The sequence below is a fragment of the Hordeum vulgare genome, chromosome 2H, assembly GCF_904849725.1.
Source record: "Hordeum vulgare subsp. vulgare chromosome 2H, MorexV3_pseudomolecules_assembly, whole genome shotgun sequence".
NCBI classification, from domain to species: domain Eukaryota; kingdom Viridiplantae; phylum Streptophyta; class Magnoliopsida; order Poales; family Poaceae; genus Hordeum; species Hordeum vulgare.
Genome location: NC_058519.1, coordinates 272,671,835 through 272,691,012, shown reverse-complemented (window position 1 = coordinate 272,691,012; position 19,178 = coordinate 272,671,835).

The window sequence follows — 19,178 nt, the reverse complement described above, 5'->3', positions numbered from 1 at the left end:
CCTTCACACGCCCCCTACCTAGCGCGCCAAATGTCGGATTTTGGGCTCCGCAAAACCCTAAGGGTTTGAACAGAGGGGCATGTACGAAGATCTCTCCCCGCTCAGCCTTGCCTAGCTCGCTACTCGATGGAAACAAAGAAGGACTCACTCGATGGTGAGGGGAACAAAGAACACAACAGTTTACCTAGGTTCGGGCCGCTGCGAAGCGTAAAACCCTACTCCTGCTTTTGCTGGATTGCCTCTCGCAGAGGTTGGTCGATGAACTAGTACAGTTCTCTCGAGCCTCCAGAGGTTGGGTGGCTTTGTGTGTTGCTCAAGGGTGAGAATGAACTGATCCCCCTCTATGAAGTATCCTACCCTATCTATTTATAATGGAGGCCCGGGTCCTCTTCTCTCGTCATTTCAGCGGGAAGGGATCCCACAACGGCCAATTTCAAAGGGGGGCAGGGGAACATGCTTCCCCTGTCAAAAGCAGTCTTCGCGTGCAAAGTAGCTGCCAGCGCTGCAGGGGTGGGTGCAGGGATGACGTCCGTCCTGCCGATGGGCGGCCATGGTGTTGTTGCAACAGTAGGGAAACCTTTGGAAGATGCCTTTGGAAACGGCGTTCGCCTTTGCTCTCTTTGCACCAAAGGGGAAACTGCACCACCTGATGTCTGCTACTCACCTGTCCTTCCTCAATGTCAGCCTTGACTTCTGAGGTTGGGCCTCACCTCGAAATATCCGACGCTCCGGAGGGGTCCTGAGGAGGCCCCGTGTGGGTCTTGATGCCGCTCCTCCTCGCGAGGGCCTTGACCTGGGTGGTGTCGGGTCAGTCGATCCTATGTCGATGAAGTGGGCCAGCCTTGGGCCGCAGGCAGGCAGGTCTGGGTACCCCCGTTCACAGAACGCCGACAGTAGCCCCCGGGCCCAATGCACGCCTGGCTTGGCTTCTCGACGAAGCCTTGAGGGCGGCCCGAAGCTTCGCGGGCCCCATTTTCCTGTGGGCTAGGCGGCACACATGTCTTGCAGCCGCGCGGTGACGCTCTCGCTCCTCGAGGCGCCCGGGTGCCCATCTCTAGCGAGGGAGAGGGTTCAGATGATGAGCCTGCGGCGGTCAAGGGCATCTCCGGCGACCTCTTGAGTTACCTCCCCCAGCTCTTCTCTACCTTCTCCTGTGAAAGTGGACCAAGAACTCTACCCTATTGGGCATAAAACTCTTGCTGTAATTACCTTTGTCTTCTCCTTATTCCCTTTGCTCCTGAATTGATGGCTTGCTCGTCGGGGGTCGATGCGGCTAGGCCTCGAAGCTTAGGGCCCGTCACTGCACCAGCCGTGGCTGGGGTCGATAGGGGGAGCGGGACCCTCAGGAGGTCCTGCCCTCGTGAGTCACCTCTCGTGTCGCTGCGTGCTTGGTCGTTGGCCTCGTTCTTCATTGCAGTCGAATCCTTAGGCCCTGCATCCCTTCGTTAGTGCGCATGTTCTTATTTCATCGTTAGTTTGTCGTAAAGAGAGAGGATCCCGGTCTGGGCCAGCGGGGCACTTAGCTCGTGGGTGGTGTCTGTCCCTTGTGTGGTCCCTCCTATCCAGCTCCTGTTTCATAGGTGGGACGAGGTGAAGACCCTTTCGGCACTCTATGTATGCAGGTGCCGGTCCCACACATTCCCTTGCCGCCGTGAGGCGCAACCTGTTACCAAAGTTACCCCTCACGGGGCAAGGCCCCGGCGCCCTAGGATCCGAGTGGCTTTGTGACCAGTAAGGCTCCTTAGGCGCGCTGGTCAGGAGCCCCCTTGACACTCAAGACGCTCTACGTCGTCAGGCCCCGGCCCCGCTCACCTCCCCACCGTTGTTAGGCTCGCGCTTCAGAGGGCGGGACCCCGCCACTCCTGACGCCGTCCGGGGCTCCCGGACGGCGCCAATAGTGGCGAGTGGCATTACGGCCGGTAAGGCTCCTGAGGCGTGCCCAGGAGCCCCCTTTCGGGCCCCCGAGCGATTCCGCACTTCGTTCCTTTGGTCATGGCCCCAGGGGGGCCCTGAGGCCTCCCGAGACTCTTTGTGATGGTATCAAGTTTTGGTCTGGACCCTCGAGTGAGGGTTGACTACTGAAAAACGTTTGCCCTTGAGGCGGAAAGTATTTGCTTTAATGCTCCATGACTCCTAGGGGTGGAGCTGAGTGGTTATCTCCAAACACGTCTTCCGGATAGGCGGTTTCAAAGCCAGTTAAATAAGAAACGCTAGAGAAAGTGTTCCCCCCTTTTTGTTTTTCAAGGGTCGGGCATTGAGATTGGAAAAACCAACTTTTGAAATCGGCCAGTTTAAACTCAACAGAAGATAGTTCGAAATCCAAGAAAAGCAAGCATGGTCATTGGTGAACCGTGTTGATTGCCTTCGTCTTCTCCCCAGCGCGGAGCGTAGGTATGCCACTATGTGTGGCATGGACCCCTTCCGCGTCCTCGGGGCGCCCTGGGCTTATACAGCCTCGGCTCGCTATTACGTGAGAGTGTCACGGTGGGCGTGTATATGGGAGGTCGCAAGGATGCTTTGGCCTCGCGAGTGTCCCTACCCCAGAGTCATTGGTGGACTGAGCTTCTCCCCAGAGTGGAGCATAGGGCTTCCACTAGGCGTGGGGTGGACCCCTTCCGCATCCTTGGGGGCCCCTGAGCGTATACACCCTCGGCTCCTTATTATGTGAGAGTGTCACGGGATGAAGTAGGTTCCGGAAGGATTGAAGGACGATGCAGAGGTGCGACGGGTTGATGCAGGTCTTGCGTGCTCCTTCCCCTAAGGTTAGTTAAGTGCTTTTATGGATCTACATTGAGGTCTGAGTCCCGCACATTTCCCTCCCATCGTGAGGCGCCTCATGAGGCAAGGCCCCGACATCCCCCAATATGGACCAAGCCTGGACAGCACCAGGGTAGCCAAGTGGCTTTGTGACTAGTAAGGCTCCTGAGGCGCGATGCTCAGGAGCCCGCCTTAACGTTCGAGCGGCTCTACGTCGCTAGAATCCAGTCCCGCAAATTTACCAACCGCCCTCGCGTGGGACAGAGTTAACGGATGTAGCTACGGTGTCAGGCCCTGCCACCCCTGTTAACGACCGGATAACCGAGGATGCTGTCAAGGGCGACAGGTGGCTTTGTGACCTGCAAGGCCTTTGAGGCGCGATGCTCAGGAGCCCCCTTTCGACGTTCAAGCGACTCTGATTTTATCATGTCGGTTGTGGTCCTGGGGAGCCGCGGGGCTTCCCAGCCCCTGTGCCGGGACGATTCGCACCGACCGGATCAGATCACCCAAAGATGCAAGCAAGGCAGCGTATCATGTCACGCAAATATGGAGCAGAAATCATAAAAGATTGCGCAACGATACGACGGGCAGAAGCATGCCCTGGATATTCGAAGCGCATGCGGTCGGCAGACACTTCCTAAGGCAGTAAACCCAAAAAATTACCTTGAATAGCTCCTTTGTGCCTGAGGAGCGCCTCGCGAGGCCTGGCCCTCGGCGCCCTCGCCTATATCGTGGTTGTCATGGGTGACCCGTGCCATTTGCGTCCCGTCGCTACACTCGACTCTTCCTCCAGAGGCCTGGGATTTCGCCCTACGTAGCTCTTCCGCAGGGAAGGCGGCTGGCGCCACGTCCCGTGGCTCGAGGGCGCCTCCTTTCCCGTGCTTCTTAGGCTCGGCTCAAGGAAGGGCCCCAAAGCGTTCCTTACTCCTGAGGACTATATGCTCCCGGGGGGACGCTTGTAGCACTTCCTCTTCGGGAGGGTCAGGTGATATCGCATACTCCAACACGTACGGCTTCATGTAGGTGCTCACCGTCCTCCGAAGCCATTCAACAGTGCGACGATGGTGGTCCCCCTTGGTGGCAGAGGGGGATCCCACCGGCAGTATTGCTCGGAGTTCTTCCTGCGAAAGGCCTCACGTGAAGTCGCTTGTTCCTATTGTCGTTGTTGGTCGGCCCCGGCACCGCTCGGTGTTGATTCCCTCTTTGGTGCCCCGGCATGCCTCCGGTGTTGTAGTCCGCCCGCGCCATCGCCTCCGCCCTCTGCTGGTTGCACCAGAGGGAGCACTCCTGTCTAGCCGCCCCAGATTCTCGAGGGTTGACCTGGTCTAGGTGATGTGCACTTGTGTGTGCATCGGCCGTCCTGCCGTTGTCCTCATGCCCCTAGTGGTTGTCGGTGTGGTGCGCCTCGGGGCCAGTTGCTAGGGTCTGGAGAAGGAGGAGGGCAGCACGAAGCGCGTCTCTCTCGGCCCCGACCAATGCAGGTAGGGCCCCGATGATTGCTCGCCCGGGGACCGGCACACAGTGCGAGCCCCCGGCGCCTGACGCATGTGGCCTTGAAGAAGCAATGGGTTGGATGATTTTCTGGGCGATGGCGATCATCTCCATGATGTTGTCCGCCCAAGCGTCGAAGCCCCCTGGCGTTGCTCATTAGCGGAGCATCTTTCTTGCCATCCGCAACGCTCGTCTGCGCCGAGGTCCCCCAAGTTGATGCGGCGCGCTGCAGGTGCCTGGGTGGCCGCCCAGCCGTCGTGAGCCTTGGTGGCACGGGTGGCCGCAACGGTGGAGACGATGTTGATGACCTAATATGAGCCTCCTGGTACCAGGATGCCGACATGAGCGGTTCCAGCCATAGTGATGTGGCGGTCGGAGACTAGCTCGATGAGGCTCGAAGAAGTTGGTTGGTTCCCGGCCATCAGAGCAGTGGGCGTGGGAAGGAGGAATCTAATAGAAGACCTTCACACGCCCCCTACCTAGCGCGCCAAATGTCGGATTTGGGGCTCCGCAAAATCCTAAGGATTCGAACACAGGGGTGTGTACGAAGATGTCACCCCGCTAAGCCTCGCCTACCTCACTACTTGATGGAAACAAAGAAGGACTCACTAGATGGTGAGGGGAACACAGAACCCTACAGTTTACCCAAGTTCGGGCCGCTGCGAAGCGTAAAACCCTACTCCTGCTTTTGGTGGATTGCCTCTCGCGGAGGTTGGTGGATGAACTAGTAGAGTGCTCTCTAGCCTCCGGAGTTTGGGTGGTTGTGTGTCTCGAAGCTTTGGCGTCCTAGAAGCTTGGTGGTGTCTTGAAGCTCAATCATTGTGGTGTAAAGCTCCCCTCAAGGGTTGGGGTCTCCTATTAGGTTGTGGAGATTGCCCCGAGCAATTTGTACGGGTACCGGTGACCGCCCCCAAGGTTTGCCATTTGTAAGGGTTCCGTGACCGCCCTCAAGGGTCCCTTAGTGGAATCACGGCATCTTGCATTGTGAGAGGGCGTGAGGAGATTACGGTGGCCTTAGTGGCATCTTGGCGAGCATTGTGCCTCCACACCGCTCCAACGGAGATTAGCATCCGCAAGGCTGTGAACTTCGGGATACATCATCGTCTCCGCGTGCCTCGGTTATCTCTTACCCAAACCCTTTACTTATGCACTTTACTTTGTGATAGCCATATTGTTTATTGTCATATATCTTGCTATCACTTAGTTGTTTATCTTGCTTAGCATAAGTTGTTGGTGCACATAGGTGAGCCTAGTTGTTGTAGGTTTTGTGCTTGAAAAATTAAACGTTAATTTTATTCCGTATTTTTTCAAGCCTGAACCATAATTATTTTAAAGCGCCTATTCACCCCCCCTCTAGGCGACATCCACGTCCTTTCAATTGGTATCAGATCTAGGTCTCTCTTTATTAGGTTTAACCACCTAGAGAGTAAGGATATCGACTAGGGGTTTAGGATTCACTGACACTCTAGGGTAATTCACATGCTTAATCACTTTAGGGTCATGGACCCAAATTTAAAGCGAATTGTAGATATGGGTTTTTCTCCTCCAAAGGATTCTCAAAATATATCTTTTGAGTATGAGAAAAACTCTTATCTCAATGCTCAAGCTTCTAATGTGCTTTTTGATGCTTTGAGCAATGTAGTTATATTTCAACTCATGCCATTCCGGGATGCTCATGAGTTGTGGACAAATCTTCAAGATAAATATGGTATGTCCAAGATTTGTTGGAATAATTGTTCTCCATCCATCTCCGGTCGTGTGGTCTTCTCAACTTCATCTACATCACCTACATATGGATTTCCACAAGGTAATGATATGGTGAGTAGTGGAGATCATTGCAATGATGATAGTGGGCTTATTGTTGATGATCGTTCATCACTATATTATTGCAATTCTTCATCTTTGGGAATTAACACTTCGAGCACTCTAAATGTTTTACATGCTTGTGTTGATAGTCCTTGCATATCATGTAAAAACTCCTTGACTAAATCTCATGATGATATGCTTCCTATATCTTGTTGCCATGATAAAAATGTATATGTTTCCTCGAGTTGTTGTGCTAACAATGTAGAGGAAATTCGTCACTCCATGGAACAAGATGTGGCATTGAATGATGCTTCAAGGGATCCTACATCATCATCTATTGTGACTCACTTTTGCCTTATGGCTAAGGCTTCAAAGGTATCTCCTACTTTGAATCCCAATATATCTCATGATGATGATGTTGATGATAATGGGGATGATGATAATGATGAAGAGAGTGATAATATTGCATCCTTAAAAATTAACTGTGAAATCATTTTTAAATCTCTTTATAAGAATAAACTTGCTTGTTCCAACTTCTTGGAAATTATGTCTATTGCCACTGAGGGCAAGAAATACATTGAGGAGTTGGAAGCTCATCTTGAGGATCATGAGGCCACCATTGAGATAATGGAAGGTCATGAGCGTGATTACGCTAATGAGATCGCAGAGCTATCTCAAGCTCTTGAAAATGAACAAACCACCAAGGAATCTCTTGAGGAAACCTTTGCTCTAGAATTATCTAGATTAAAGGGATCCCATGATAGAGCTCTCGAGGTGGCTAATGATTTTATAACTAAAAATGATAAGCTTGAAGTTGCACATGCTAAACTCCTTGAGGACTATGAGCACCTCGAAAATGGCTCAAGGGCTATTAAGAGTTCCCTCATCGAACTCACCGAGTCTCATGCTCAACTTGAAGCTTCATATGGTATAGAGCTTGCCAAGGTGCCTTCTCCTCTTATTACTAATGATGATGTTTGTGCTACTAAATCTACTTCTTGTGAAGCATCCATTTTAAAGGAGAATGTTGAGCTAAGGGCTCAACTTGAGTTGCTATCTAGCAATTATGGAAAATTGGAAGAAAGTTATGTAATGCTCACAAGCTCTCATGATGATCTTCTAACATCCCATAATGCGCTCAAATTAGCTCATGAGGCTATTACTACCAAGGTAACATCAAGTGAGCCTCATGTGGACAATGGCACTACTTCTAGTCAAAATGCTATATTGCCATGTGCTAGTCCTCGTAATTCTTCTATTCATAATGTTGCTACCTCTTGTGATGAATTACTTTCCTTGCTTTGTTGCTCTAACAATGAATCTTATACTTCCTTTAGTACTTGTGTTGATACTAACCATGTAGAGGAAATCGAAGAGTTCAAGGCCCAAGTCACTTCTTTGAATAAAGACTTGGAAAAGAGTCACGAAGGGATGTCCACACTCAACAATGTCTTGTGTGGGCAAAAAAACCTGAATGACAAAGATGGCCTTGGATTCAACTCCAACAAGAAGAAGAAGTCCAAAAACATAAAGAAGAAGGGCCAAGAACAAGTCAAGAATTCGGCCAAGATTATTTGCTTCAAGTGCAAAATTGAAGGGCACCATGTTAGATCTTGCCCACTAAAGAAGAAGCCCCAAAGTCACAAGCAACAAGGGAAGCGACCACAAGTTCAATCACATACTCAACTACAAGTTGAAGAAAGGCCCCTTCCCAAGAAGACCCAAGCCAACACTCCTCATGTTGAGAAATCAATAGTGAAGAAATTAAAGGGTAGATGTTGCTACTTATGTCGTGAGAAGGGTCACTTCGCTTCTTCTTGCACGAGAGGTAATTTATCCAACCCAATCATTATTGATGATATCTATTCTCTTGGGAAGGATAAGGTTGGCAATGTGTTTGCCAAGTTTGTTGGTACTCAAAGTGGTGTCAAGAAAAGTACCATTTGGGTTGCCAAGCCTATTGTGACTAACCTCTTAGGACCCAACGTGGTTGGGGACCAACAAGATTAAACTTGATCAATAGGTGAATGTGGAGGACATTAGAGACTTGAATACATAATGAAGAATTAAGGGGTCTTCATCATTCATATTATCTCAAGCCATATCATTTGGATTATCGAGTTTCTATCTTATATCCAATGTGCCTCCTTACGGTAACTTGTACTTAAACTATTTACATTGTTAGTTGCTTGCCCCTTTGAATGTTTTGGTTTTGTACCTTGCATGTGTTTGTATATGCTGTGCTTCCAACTTGCTTATCTTGAGTAATCGAGTATGTTTATGTTGGTTTGCATATCATGTACATGTGAGTCTTGTATTGAGCCTTTTTGCATCTTGTTTGTATCTTTATTGGCTCTTGTGAGAGATTAATTGATTATCCCATTGTGGGGGAGTGATGTGCTTTGCAAACCTCACAATCCTATAAATGTGTATACATGGGGAATAATACTTAGTATTGATATTTCAAGACTATCTATTTTCTATGTGGTATGTCTTACTCATGAGAAATTCAAATTCTATATGGTCCATTAATTATCTCTTGTTGGTTTTAATTTGCCACTTGTTAATATTGTTGGTTTATCACATTATGGGGGAGTAATATGCTATCTGCATATTACAAACCTAGAAAATGTGTACATTTGAGGTATTGTCACTTAGTGTTGATATTGTAAATTATCTTGTTCCTAGGTGGCTTGTTAGCTCTACAAGTGTCATTTGCTTGCGTTTTATGGGTAAAGATGATCTTGGATATATTTGTGATCTACCAATGAGTCTCATTTCCAAAATACTTCTTGTCCTTGACAATTGGTATTCCCATCATGTGGTAGGAATTGCTAATCGTCTTTACATCGGATTTTGTGTTTCGTTTGTCTTGCTTGCCTCTTGTGGATCTATTTTAACATGTCTAGTTTTTTTATAGTTATAGAGAAAGTTATGATCCCATCTTGTGCATTTTGTATTTAAATGCAAATTTTATATAATGCACGTCCCTTGGGGGAGCTATCCTATTTTCTTTAGAACACTCTCTTTATTCACCCATCATAAAATCTTTTGATCCCCATCAAGTGTGTGTTGATGGGAGGCAAGTCTTGCTCTTTATGATGCTTTGTGCCATCATGAAAATTTCTCTAGGGTTTGGTTTGTTGGAACCTAGCTCTCTTTTGGAAATTAGATACCTCGTGTTTGTTTTCCTTCAATTGGTATCTTGTTTCCTTTTATTTGGCATGTGTCAATGGATATCTCATTCCTTGAGGTATCTTTTAATTGATATCCTTCAAGTGATAGTTTTTTGTTTGGGATCTTATTATCACGTGATACCTTGTCTTTTGGTGACTTATCAACTTTGTGTTGAGTTGATTCTTGAGAGTCTTGAGCGTGCATATCTACTATATACAACTTCTTTTGCTTGATTTCTTTCTTTGACCCAATATATAGGGGAAACTCCACCTTGTCATAAATTGTGTAAAGTGTGCATGAAATTCAAATTCATATCTATAAGCACATATGTATGTGGAGTTTGTCCTATGTATTGTTGGTTTTCTAACTCTTTGGTCCCAATGAGTTTGGGCACCATTTTGTTTGTTTTGTTGTTCTAGGAACAACTGGAGATGCGTTGGATGCTCGGCTCACCTATGAGGAAGGTGTTGAGACCATGTGATTATTGGAGCCAAGTTAGGATGATCAAAGAACAACTATCTACTATATCAATCCAATGTTGTCTCGGTAACAAGTATCCACTTCATGCATTCTTTTCTTGCAAAGGCCCCAACCTGTCTTTTCTTTTCCAGGTTGCATCATGGCATCAATCTCTTGATTCGTTCTTGTAGTACTTGTTTCCTTTCTCAAAGCATCCGAATGATGATGTCTTACTACTAGTTGGGATGTCTTTGATGTTCGTATGTTGGAAGTTCGTATTGTACAATAAGAAAATATTAGGCCATGTGCTATGCTTCCAAGCAAAAGATCTTATTGATATATTTATCTTCCTTTTGGATATCTAGTTTGTTCCTTCTTGTAAACATTTCGTGTGTACATCCTTCTTTGTGGATATATATCATCATGATTGTCTTCTACTTAGAATCTTTTACACATGAGAGAAGTTACATCTCTATTTGATATCCTCTTTTCTTTCACGTCCACCGTTGCATTTCCTTTTTCAGTTTTTGGTGGCTTTGTGAAAGGATTTGTCTTGAGTGCGTATCTTATTTTCCTACATCTTGATGCACTCTTTTGGCCGTGAAGATTTTTTTTCTCATGCTTGTCTTGATGAGGGTTTTTCCATTCTGATTGGTATCCCTCCTCTTGACAAGGTTCTTACTTCCTATCTTCACCATGGGTTGTCACAAGCGTTGGTTCTTATTTTGTTTATTAGTAAGCTTGTGAACCCATTTTCTAGTATGTGTGTGTGGGAATGATATGTCTTGCACTTTGTGTCTCATTTCATCAAGACTATGTTGATGAGTAATGCTCATCCTTATCTTAGTCTTCTCAAGTGCTTTGCCATGACTCACACACATTATTTTGGTTGAGCCTATTCTTAAGTTGCTTCTTTTACATGTTGCTCAACCATTTGTTTTGTGCAATTGATATGCTTATTGTCTCATCTATATTCTTGCACTCGTTGTGTGTTTTTATTAATTTTGGGGGAGCAACGATCCTATTTTGTGCACTTGTATCAAATACAAAAATCTCGTTTAGTGCACAAATCATGGGGAGCTTCTCTAGTTTTGATAAAACACTCTCTTGCCTTTATCATAATATCTTTTATTCATGTGGTTCGAAGGACCATATGATTGTTTGTTCCATCTGGTATCTTTTGATTGCTTGCCTCTATTTTTTGTATGTCTTTGTGGCATACGATCCTTTTATTTGTAATATTTGGGTCCTCAATATAGTTTGTTTTCCTCCAACTACTTATCACTGTATTTGTGTATTTCTTTTCACTCATTTGCTGAGAAGTACACAATATTTGGAGGACCACCTACTATATTGGGTTTCTAAACTTTTTGTCCATTTTGGCAATCGATGCCAATGGGGGAGAAGTTTAGAGAGTTTACTTTGGATATGCCTAGAGGGTTTTTCTTTTATTGCGTAAGCATTTACATCTTGCACACATGCATTATTGCTTTGTATGTGTGCGCTTGGTTATGCTTATTTCCTTATATAAACTCTCTTGAAGTGGTTGTCATCAATTACCAAAATGGGGGAGATTGTTAGAGCATATATCTCCATATGTGGTTTTGGTAATTGATGACAATTCCTATGGTCTAATGGTTGCCTTAAGTTATACTTATAGGATTTGTCCATAGGCACTTCTTGAAGTCCATGTGTTGGGTTCAAGGAGTTTATATGATGACCAAGATGGTATTCAAGGTATTATCCAAAGAATGGTCATAGCGACACAAGGTTGATCAAGATCTCAGACAAAGAGTAAATCAAGATGATCAACACACAAAGCGTACAAGATGTACCGAGAGGGATCAAGTGATCCCATGGTATGGTAAGCATTGTCCATTACGTGTTTGTGTACTAACCCATGGACTTTGTGAGAGTTCTATGTGCGGGTTAGGTGGGCTTCCATGGGCTTGCGTCAAAAGGAAGATCTCATAAAACCCACGAAGGATGACGTCAAGTGGTGATCTTCATCAAGATTGCGGTGTGCAAGTTCAAGTGGATCAGCACGAATATATCATGCATGATGCTTGCCGTCCATTGTGGTGGCAAGGGACTTGTGAAGATGTGCTGAAGAGCGGCTCGCCCATAGTGTATATGGGGGAGCAATCAACTAGTCTTCATCAAGCCAACGCAATCAAGAAAGGTGGTACATCTTGAGGAAGGCAAGATCATCATCATTTAGCTCAAGAGGACGAGGTGCAAGGTATAGGTTTTCCCTTGAGAGGTTTTCTGTTTTTGGATAGATTGTCGTACTGTCAAGGGGGGCTCTCAAGTGAGTAGCTTGATCGTATCATTCGTTGAGAGCTTAGACCATTTGCATCCTTGCATTATACTTCTTGGTTCTTTTTTGATTTTTCTCTTTGTGAATTTTAGATCTTACGGTCATCTTCATGACAAGCTCGAGTTCATCGAAAACGGAGTCCATATGCATCTTCTATGATGTTTTCGATGTTGGTAGTTTTTACCGGTCTTATTCGAAGAAGGGTTCTCATCATTTTCTTATGGGACTTTTCTCACTTTCTTATTATTTATATTTATATCAAGATTACGTTAGCTCATGTCTTTAGCTTTCCAACAAACTTGGTTTCATTGAATTCGGAGTCCGTATGCGAAATTTAGAGCAGTTTCAGTATCCAGCGGTAGTACCGCTCCAGGTGCGAGCGGTAGTACCGCTCGTGTAGCGGTAGTACATCCCCCGAAGTGGTAGTACCACCCCGAGAGCGGTAGTAATTTTTTACTACCGCTCCCTAGCGGTAGTACCACTCCGTCAGACTGTTTTTCGCATCCGTTTTGTCCTCAACATGGTTGGTGAACCTACCGAGCGGTAGTACCGCTCTGTGCGGGCTATGAAGCATAACGGTTGGATTTTTCCCCACCTATAAAAGGGGGTCTTCTTCCCCATTTAACCTTATCTCTTTAGCTCGTGTTCTTACCCCATTGTTGACCTTCTTCGAGATTGCTAACTCTCAATCCATCCAATGATTCTTGCTAGTTCTTGAGGGAAAAGAGAGAGGAGAACTAGATCCACATTTTCCACCAATCACTTTCTCTTCTAAGTGAGGGGAACCCCTTGGGTCTAGATCTTGGAGTTCTTCGCATTCTTCTTCGTTCTTCCTCTCATTTTCCTCCCTAGCATTAGTTTCTTTGGTGGGATTTGTGAGAGAAGGACTTGGGCACTCCGTGTGCCCTTGCCATTGCATTAGTTGCATCGGTTTGAGTTCTCCACGGTGATACGTGGAAGTGAAGTTTGAGAAGCTTATTACCTTTGGTACTTAGTACCCTAGATATTGTTCTTCGTGGATGCTTTGGCGTCCTAGAAGCTTGGTGGTGTCTCGAAGCTCAATCATTGTGGTGTAAAGCTCCAGGCAAGCGTCGGGGTCTCCAATTAGGTTGTGGAGATTGCCCCGAGAAATTTGTATGGGTACCAGTGACCGCCCCAAAGGTTTGCCATTTGTACGGGTTCTGTGACCGCCCTCAAGGGTCCCTTAGTGGAATCACGGCATCTTGCATTGTGCGAGGGCATGAGGAGATTACGGTGGCCTTAGTGGCATCTTGGGGAGCATTGTGCCTCCACACCGCTCCAATAGAGATTAGCATCCGCAAGGGTGTGTACTTCGGGATACATCATCGTCTCCGCGTGCCTCGGTTATTTGTTACCCGAACCCTTTACTTATGCGCTTTACTTTGTGATAGCCATATTGTTTATTGTCATATATCTTGCTATCACTTAGTTGTTTATCTTGCTTAGCATAAGTTGTTGGTGCACATAGGTGAGCCTAGTTGTTGTAGGTTTTGTGCTTGACAAATTAAACGTTAGTTTTATTCTGTATTTGTTCAAGCCTGAACCATAATTATTTTAAAGCACCTATTCACCTCCCCCCTCTAGGCGACATCCATGTCCTTTCACCCGTCCTCCTCTAGACAAAGGTTGACGATTGCGTGCCAATGGGCCCTCGTCGTTAGCCTCTATCTCACCCCGCCTCTTACTGCTCCTCGCTTATTGACGGGCCACGCGTCAGGTTTAAACCTGGCGCGATATACACGTCCGACTCAGTTGGGTTGCCTCGGCTCTGGGCCGGCCCAGCTACGGTCGAATTTAGCCCGGGGCATAGTGGCCCTTTTCTTTTTCCTTTCTGACATTATTTCCAAAAATTTCTATGCCTAAAATAAGAGTCGAAATCAAGTAATTCCAATTTTAAAACAATTGTAATATTGCAACCTATTTAATGGTGCCACTTGTGCCATTTTGGCACAAATTGTTATACATTGTTTTATTTACAAAGCTTGTTTTAAATATTTTAACTCTGTGTAAAAGTGTTTTTCTCCACTTTTTGCATTTCAAAACCATAGAGTAATAATTTATACAATAATAATATTCACCCTAGTATTTTACAAAAATGGTTTAACATTTTTCTCAGTGTTATATTTTTCCCTGTTTTGCTGTGGTCTTATTTTTGCTCGTTATTATCGCGAGGATAGATTGCATTGTTGATGAAGGAGTTGGACCAGAAGATTTTGAAGAATTTGAAGACCTTATTGAGCCACGCAAACAACCCCTTGACCATGACTTGAAACCATTTTATGCATCTAATATGGCACTCTGCGTCGTTGCATTTGAATCATGTTGAATCAGTGACCTCCTTGGTGCGTTGTATCCGATGACTCCTTGTTGATACTTGCACTAAGCATGACCTTACCTTCCTATGAGGGTTGTGCGTGTGGGAAGAAGTTTGGATGATATATAGTTGCTACACGAATGGGATGGCAATATGCATGGTCTCGGAAAAGATAAGATTTCAAAGTCTTTTCGAAAACCCCGTTGGGTGCCAGTAATGCCCGAGGGAGATGGTATTGAGTTAGGTAACCACTTGGGAAAGAAGTAGTGTACTGAGGTAAGATGTGTGTGTGTTTTAAAAAACGGAGAGATTTAAGATGTGCTGACCGCCCAAACCTTACATGTGCGACCATGATACCCCTTTATGGGGCGGGGATTTGTTGGTTACCTTGGTCAAAGCTAGCGGAGAGCCCGCATTACTAGTGGCGGGATATTCGAGTCAGTCTCTCGATACGGTGTCATGCCTAGTAGGGCGACCATGGGATTTTTTCATAGACACCGGGCACACTGTTCTGACCCCTCAACGATGGTACAATATTGAGCGAGTCTCGTATGATGTACATCATGGGAACATGGGCCCACAAGCTGACCCATTATTTACTGTCGCCAGGGGAAAGGCATTGTTCAGGTCCTTACCTCGGGTATGTAATATACCACGAGTCGTGGATGACACAAAGTTCCTCGAGTCTTGTGGGTACATCGTGCAAGCTCGATAGAGTATAAAATTATACGAATAGTTGTTTCCATGATCATGGACAGTTGGTGGTCCTGCTTAAACTACGTCCAATGTTTTCACAAACTTGGTGTGCGTGTGTGTGAGAAAGGAGATACTTGCGCTAAGTCAAATGACTTGTCATGATGAGTGGACATGAGATGTTCAACCCCGTTTACATGATATCTGTAACTTGTTCATATGGATACATAACTTCATGATGCTTGATTTTACAAGTTGATTGATCATGTCTATGCACTCAAAATTAGGTTCCTCCAACTTACCTACTTAGTGCTATATCATGCGTTATTACTGCCTTGTTCCAAACATGGGTTGCTTGCAAGTACATTCAAAGTACTCATTAGCTTGCCTCTAGTTATTTAATTGGCCAGGCTATGTTTCGTGTGTTGGCCTTCGAGGCCCTATCTATGTAAGACTTGACCTTAATGATCTTTATTTGTATCAGATGGTATGTATGGATGTAAGACTCTTGTTATTAAGCTTCTTTGTGTTCAGTGAGCATTGATCTCTAGGATTATTGTACACGTGCATTCAGTGATCATGAATTATGATTCGGGGTCCCCGCACACCATGTTTCGTGTTTAAAACATAGTACTTCGAAATCCAGAGACACATTAACGGGTGGTCTAGACATTGTAACAAGCTAAGCAAGTAAACTAGCAAATATAAATATTTTTGTGTTTTCGATATTTTTAATCAAGAAAATAAAAAGGAAAATAAAAAGTACAACAAGTGAATGATAATTGTGAAGGAATGTGATAGGAATTTGATAATACTCCGTGGCAACGACGCTAGAAATTCTTCCTACTACTTGTACTTTGCATTGGGTTTTTCGTCGAAGAGGAGGGGAGGTGCAGCGCAGTAGAAGTAAGTATTTCACTCAGTGATAACCAAGGTTATTAAGCCAATAGGATTGTCAAGAAAACCCTCGTCGTCAACACCTGCAAACACAGAACCAAACACTTGCACCCAACGTGAGCAAGATGGTTGTCAAGCCCCTTAAGCTCATTACTTACAATGATTAAGTAATGATACCTACATAATATAAATATAAATATAAAATAAATAAATAAATATTGTAGAAATATGTTTGTAGTTTTTGTAGTATAATTTTAGTAGACCTAGGGGCCATAGTTTTTGCTAGAGGCTTCTCTCTTGAACATAGCATACGGTGGGTAAACAAATTATTGTTTCGCAATTCATAGAATAGCGCATAGTTATGGCATATTATTTAAGGAAATGATTATGTATATACACATCACGTTTCTAAGAAATTATACTGACTCCTTCCTACATCTACTACTGTTACTCCACTCATCGACCGCTATCCATCATGAATCTAGAGTATTAAGTATGAAACAGAGTAATGGTTGGAGCAAGATGTCATGATGTAGGCAAACTAAACTCAAGCAATATGAATAAACCCCATAATTTTATCCTTAATGGCAGCAATACAAACACATATCATGTCCCTTTCCATCACTTGGATTGAGCATCGCAAGATTGAACCCATCACAATGCACCACTCCGAGTGAAGATAAATCAATCCAGTTGGCCAAACCAAACCGATAGATTGGAGAGAAATAGAAAGCTATATTAAGCATGCATAAAAGAACTCAGAGAATATTCAATTGATATTCATGAATAATATGATCATAAATCCACAATTCATCACATCCCAACAAACACACTACAAAAAAGATTACATCGAATAGATCACCACAGGAATCGTGGTGAACTTTGTATTGAAGATCATAGAGAGATAAGAAGCCATCTAGGTACTACCAATGGACCCGTAGGTTTGTGGTGTACTACTCACACAACACCATGGAGGGATCAAGGTTGATGTAGATGACCTCAGTGATAGATTCCCCCTGCAGCAGTGCACCGGAAAAGGTCCAGATAGCCTTGCGTCGGAATAGAGATATGTGTCAATGGAAAAAGTGTTTTGGGTGGATCTGTTACGTTTTCCCAATATTTTCGAATTTATAGGTGTGAAATTAGGTCAGGGGGGCATGAGGTGGTCCCAACATAACATGGCATGCCTACCTCTTGGGTGCACCCTATTCCCTGGTCGTCTCCTCGTGAGACCTCCGGCCTCCTTTCGAAGCTTTGAGGTCCTCTTTTTTCCAGAAAAATTGTCAAAACTTTCGTAGAGTTTGGACTCTGTTTGGTACTGGTTTCCTGAAAAGCCAATAACATGCAAAAAACAGCAACTCACACTTTCCACTAGGTTAATAAGTTAGTTCCCAAAAATGATATAAAACAACATACAAATGCATATAAAGCATCCAAGATTGATAATATACTAGCATGGAACAATAAAAAAAGTATGGATAGATTGGAGACGTTTCAAGAACTGGCGTAAAAGTCAAATTCTCCTCGAGTGTCTTGAATGTAGCATCACACTGAGGAGTCCAAGCATATTTTACATTCTTGAGGAGGTTAGTCAAAGGCCTAGAAATATTGGAGAACTTCTTCACAATCTTTTGCAATAGCTTGCAAGCCCGAGAAAGATTTGAAGTTGCTTAACATTTTGAGGAGGTTGTCACTTGGCAATAGGTTCAACCTTTTCAAGATTCACTATGATGCCCTTGGTAGAGATGACATGACTGAGATACAAGACCTTGTCAACCCAGAATTAACACTTGGGGAATTTCGCATAGAATCGGTTCTCTGTTAGCTTCTCAAGCACTTGGCGAAGATGCAATGCATGGTCCTCCTTGGTATTGGACAATACAAGGATATCATCAAGGTTAACCAAGAAAAAAAAGCTCTTGAATGGCGAGAAAACAAAGTTCATCATGCGATAGAAAGTTGGAGGAGCATTCGCTAGGCCAATGGACATGACCGCATATTCATATGATCTGAAGTCGGTGACAAAGGTGTTCCTGGGAATAACCTGCTCACAAACTTTGATTTGATGATGACCCATCTAAATCTCAAGCTTGGAGAATACCTTATACCCTTTCAACTGCTCACACAATTCATTTATATTCGGATAAACATATCAGTTCATTATTGTCTTCTTGTTGATAAGACAATAGCTGACACACAGTCTTGATGTTCGTGTTTCTTTTTAATGAGGAGAACACTCGCAACCCCATGGCGAGGAGCTAGGACTGATAACTCCCAATTTCTCATCGAGTTGTTTCTTCAGCTTCTTTATCTCTTCCGGTCCAAGCTTGTAGGGCCATTGATGAACTGGCTCTGTGCCGGGCTCCAGATGAATGACGAACTCAACTACCCGGTGAGGAGGTATTCTTGATAACTCTTCAGGAAAAACATCCTGAAAATCACAAACCACTGGAATTTGAGATATCGCAAAAATTTCGCCCTTCTCATTGAAAGAAAATAGATGGATGATGTCATCACGAGGAACGAAGATGAACACCTCTTTAAAACAATGAGTCAACTCGATTTCCTTGGCCTTACAGTCAATTTAAGCATTGTGTGCCTCAAGACAATTCTTACCAAGAATAAGATCAATGTCAGAATTGCCAAGAACAATTGGAGAAGCCAGAAAAGAATAATTTCCCATCTTGATAGACACATTCGGGACTAAGCACTTTGAATTCATCAACTATCTAGGAGAAACAACACACACAAGCCTAGTCACATCTTAACAAACGAAATCATGCTTTGCAAAAAAACGGACGTGACATAAAACAATGTGATGCACCAAAATCAAACAGAACTCTAATAGGAAGAGAGTTGACTAAGAGAGTATCCATTATCACTTTTGAGGACTCTTATGTTTGAGTTGAGTTGACCATGTTGACTCTGACTGACTTTGGATTATGCTTCACTAGTACATTGCTTGGTGGCCTGACTCGAGGAGGAGGCGGAAGATGCCTCAGAGGACACTTGGGAGCATAGTGACCCTTCTGGCCATACTTGTGACAAGTAGCATCTTAGATTGGATGGTAGTGAACTGGAGGCGGACCAGGTGACCTGGGCGCATGAGGCCTGTGCTAGAACCGGTTGCGTGGGTGGGAAGGACCACAACTATTGAGCTACTTCTGCTATTGAGGAGGAGTAAACAGATGTGGGTCTGGGACCCAGGACTTCTATCATTTAGGAACCACCTTAGAGGAAGAC